Genomic DNA, 5,154 nt, shown 5'->3' on the forward strand with positions numbered 1-5,154 from the left:
ACTGCGAGCACCGTCCCCCATCTGCTGCCGTCCACCACGAAGGCCGACCAATGCGGTGCCGGTCGTTCCTGCTCCGCCGCCGATTCTGGACCTCATGCTCCTGGGCTCGGTGCTGGCGCCGTCCATACAGCCGCCGCTTCTTGGGACCCCATTGGGCAGGGGGGTTTCTTGACCCCCGTCCAAGGGTTTTCTCCTGTCGGCGTGCTGATACGTCCCCAACGTATCTATAATTTTTGATTGCTCCATGCTACTTTATCTACTGTTTTGGACTATATTGGGCTTTATTTTCCACTTTTATATTACTTTTGGGACTAACCTATTAACCGGAGGCCCAGCCCAGAATTGTTGTTTTTTGCCTTTTTTTCAGTATTTCAAAGAAATAGAATATCAAACGGAGTCCAAACGGAACGAAACCTTCGGGATCGTGTTTTTCCAACCGAACGTGATCCAGGAGACTTGGACCCTACTCCAAGAAGCTTCCGAGAAGGTCACGAGGGTGGAGGGCGCGCCCCCTACCTCGTGGGCCCCTCGGAGCTCCACCGACGTACTCCTTCCTCCTATATATACCTACATATCCCCGAACGATCAGAACAGGAGCCAAAAACCTAATTCCACCGCCGCAACCTTCTGTATCCACGAGATCCCATCTTGGGGCCTGTTCTAGAGCTCCGCCGGAGGGGGCATCCACCATGGAGGGCTTCTACATCATCACCATAGCCCCTCCGATGAAGTGTGAGTAGTTTACTTCAGACCTTCGGGTCCATAGCTAGTAGCTAGATGGCTTCTTCTCTCTTTTTGGATCTCAATACAATGTTCTCCCCCTCTCTCATGGAGATATATTCGATGTAATCTTCTTTTTGCGGTGTGTTTGTTGAGACCGATGAATTGTGGGTTTATGATCCAGTATTATCTATGGAAAATATTTGATTCTTCTCTGAATTCTTTTATATATGATTGAGTTATCTTTGCAAGTCTCTTCGAATTATCTTTTTGGTTTGGCCAACTTGATTGGTAGTTCTTGCAATGGGAGAAGTGCTTACCTTTGGGTTCAATCTTGCGGTGTCCTTACTCAGTGATAGAAAGAGTTGCAAGGCACGTATTGTATTGTTGCTATCGAAGATAACAAGATGTTTTTTTATCATATTGCATGAATTTATCCCTCTACATCATGTCATCTTGCTTACGGCGTTACTCTGTTTTTACTTAATACTCTAGATGCATGCTGGATAGTGGTCGATGAGTGGAGTAATAGTAGTAGATGCAGAATCATTTCGATCTACTTGTTTTGGACGTGATGCCTATATACATGATCATTGCCTAGATATACTCATAACTATGCTCAATTCTGTCAATTGCTCAACAGTAATTTGTTCACCCACCGTAGAATACTTATACTCTTGAGAGAAGCCACTAGTGAAACCTATGGCCCCCGGGTCTATTCTCATCATATCAATCTATATCACTTTATTTACTCGCTTTTTTTTACTTTGCCTTTACTTTTTACTTTGCATCTATCTATCAAAAATACCAAAAATATTATCTCTATCAGATCTCACTCTCGTAAGTGACCATGAAGGGATTGACAACCCCTAAGCGTTGGTTGCGAGTTGCTATCGTTTTGTGTAGGTACGAGGGACTTGTGCGTGGTCTCCTACTGGATTGATACCTTGGTTCTCAAAAACTTAGGGAAATACTTACGCTACTTTACTGCATCATCCTCTCCTCTTTGGGGAAATCCAACGCAGTGCTCAAGAGGTAGCAAGAAGAATTTCTAGCGCCGTTGCCGGGGAGGCTCACACAAGCAAGTCAACCATACCAAGTACCCATCGCAATCCCTATCTCTCGCATTACATTATTTGCCATTTGCCTCTCGTTTTCCTCTCCCCCACTTCACCCTTGCCGTTTTATTTGCCCTCTCTTTCCCAATCTCCTCCTCTCTTTCCCGTGTGCCTTTTTCCCTTTGCCTTTCTGTTTGCTTGTGTGCTAGCTCGTTTGTTTGCTTGTCGTCATGACTAGTTTCTTATCTTCTCCTTTATCTCCCGAGAATGAAGTTCTAAATTTTAAGCAAAGGGAGGGATAAAATCTAAAAGATGCTTGGTATAGAATTTGCAATGCTCAAAATAGATCTACCAGGAAGCAATCTACTTCAGTTCTTCTTTGCAATTTTTACGTAGGTGCTAATCCTTGGTTTAGATATATCCTTGATACCATTACCGGAGGGAATTTTTTGGGTAGCCATACTTTTGATTCTTATAATGCTTTAATAGATATATTTGGCTCAACACCCCTTTTGATTAATGGAACTACGTTAACTTTGGAGCATGTTATGCAAAGGCTTGAAGCTATTGAAAATAAAGTTGCTACCGTTGAATCAATTGAAAATCTTGATAAAAAGATCCACAATCAAATTACCCAATATGGATCTAAGGTAGGAATGACTTTGAAAAACATTAAAGAAAAAGAACCCATAGTTAATGAAAAAATAAATCTAGACTCTACAAGAATCGATAAACTTGAGGTTATCATCACCAACTTGGGAATCGCTTTTTCTTCCGTTCAAAACACTCCAAGTTCTTCTTCTAAAAATACTAAGCTTATGTAAAACCGCGGTTCTTAAATCTATAAGTGTTCATCCCAATCTTTTTACCATCATTAAGGAACCATTTGCTATAGATGATTTTTTTGATCTTTTGCCTGAAAATTTGACAATTACTAGGAAGAAAGAAAATTCTAAAGGAGGTAGATGCCTCATTGAAGAATTGCCTACCAAAGATGGCAATACCTAGATCTATCCTTGCTTTTATGCCTAGCTAGGGGCGTTAAACGATAGCGCTTGTTGGGAGGCAACCCAATTTTATTTTGTGTTTTTTGTTTTTGCTTCTGTTTAGGAATAAATAATCCATCTACCTTATGTTTAGATGTGGTTTTATGTTTTAATTAGTGTTTGTGCTAAGTAGGACCTATAGGATAACCTACGATGATAGTTGATTTGATTCTGCTGAAAAACATAAACTTTGTGCGCACGAATTTAGTTATGATAAATCACAGGAACGTGATTTTGCGTTGATTATTTTTGCTGCTGATCAATAAACAAATTTTCCAGGACTTCCTGTTTTGGTAGTATTTTTAGAGTTCCAGAAGTTTGCGTTAGTTACAGTTTGCTACAGACTGTTCTGTTTTTGACAGATTCTATTTTTCGTGTGTTGTTTGCTTATTTTGATGAATCTATGGCTAGTGAATTAGTTTATAAACCACAGAGAAGTTGGAATACAGTAAGTTTAACACCAATATAAATAAATAATGAGTTCATTACAGTACCTTGAAGTAGTCTTTTGTTTTCTTTCTCTAACGGAGCTCACGAGATTTCTGTTGAGTTTTGTGTTGTGAAGTTTTCAAGTTTTGGGTGAATTCTTTTGATGGATTATGGAACAAGGAGTGGCAAGAGCCTAAGCTTGGGATGCCCATGGCACCCCCAAGATAATCCAAGGACACCAAAAAGTCAAAGCTTGGGGATGCCCCGGAAGGCATCCCCTCTTTCGTCCACTTCCATCGGTAATTTACTTGGAGCTATATTTTTATTCACCAACATGATATGTGTTTTTCTTGGAGCGTCTTGTATTATTTGTGTCTTTGCTTGTTAGTCTACCACAATCATCCTTGCTGTACACATCTTTTGAGAGAGCCATACATGAATTGGAATTTGTTAGAATACTCTATGTGCTTCACTTATATCTTTTGAGCTTGATAGTTTTGCTCATAGTGCTTCACTTATATTTTTTTGAGCGTGATAATTTTTGCTCTAGTACTTCACTTAGATCTTTTAGAGCATGGTGGTGGATTTGTTTTAAAGAAACTATTTGATCTCTCATGCTTCACTTAGATTATTTTGAGAGTCTTTAATAGCATGGTAATTTGCTTAATGTTAATATACTTGGTGTTCAAGATATGTGAAACTTTCTTTTGAGTGAATTGAATACTAAGATAAGTTTGATGCTTGATAATTGTTTTGAGATATGGAGGTGATAATATCAAAGTCATGCTAGTTGGGTGATTATGAATTTGAGAAATACTTGTGTTGAAGTTTGCAAGTCCCGTAGCATGCACGTATGGTTAAAGTTGTGTAACAAATTTGAAACATGAAGTGTACCTGGCTTGTGCATCCTTATGAGTGGCGGTCGGGGACGAGCGATGGTCTTTTCCTACCAATCTATCCCCCTAGGAGCATGTGTGTAGTACTTGAATTTTTGATGACTTCTAAATTTTTGCAATAAGTATATGAGTTCTTTTGACTAATGTTGAGTCCATGGATTATACGCACTCTCACCTTTCCACCTTTGCTAGCCTCTTCGGTACCGTGCATTGCCCTTTCTCACCTTGAGAGTTGGTGCAAACTTCGCCGGTGCATCCAAACCCCGTGATACGATATGCTCTATCACACATAAACCTCCTTATATCTTCCTCAAAACAGCCACCATACCTACCTATCATGGCATTTCCATAGCCATTCCGAGATATATTGCCATGCAACTTCCACCATCATCATCATGACATACATTACTTTTGTCATCTTGCCATTGCATGATCTTGTAGTTGACATCGTATTTGTGGCAAAGCCACCATGCATTATTTTCCATACATGTCACTCTTGATTCATTGCACCATCCCGGTACACCGCCGGAGGCATTCATATAGAGTCATATCTTGTTCTAAGTTTCGAGTTGTAATCCTTGTGTTGTAATCAATAGAAGTGTGATGATCATCATTATTAGAGCATTGCCCAAATAAAAAAAAAGAGAAAGGCCAAAAAGAAAAAAAAGAAAGGCCAAAAAAAGGGCAATGCTACTATCTCTTTTTCCACACTTGTGCTTCAAAGTAGCACCTTGTTCTTCATGTAGTGAGTCTCATATATTGTGCTTCAAAGTAGAACATTGTTCTTCATGTAGTGAGTCTCATAAGTTGTATTTTTTATACTAGTGGGAATTTTTTTCATTATAGAACTTGGCTTGTATATTCCTACGATGGGCTTCCTCAAATGACCTAGGTCTTCGTGAGCAAGCAAGTTGGATGCACACCCACTAGTTTTCTTTTGTTGAGCATTCATAGCTCTAGTGCATCCGTTGCATGGCAATCCCTACTCCTCATGTTGACATCAAT

Source organism: Triticum aestivum, chromosome 7B (genome assembly GCF_018294505.1).
Source record: "Triticum aestivum cultivar Chinese Spring chromosome 7B, IWGSC CS RefSeq v2.1, whole genome shotgun sequence".
Taxonomy (NCBI): domain Eukaryota; kingdom Viridiplantae; phylum Streptophyta; class Magnoliopsida; order Poales; family Poaceae; genus Triticum; species Triticum aestivum.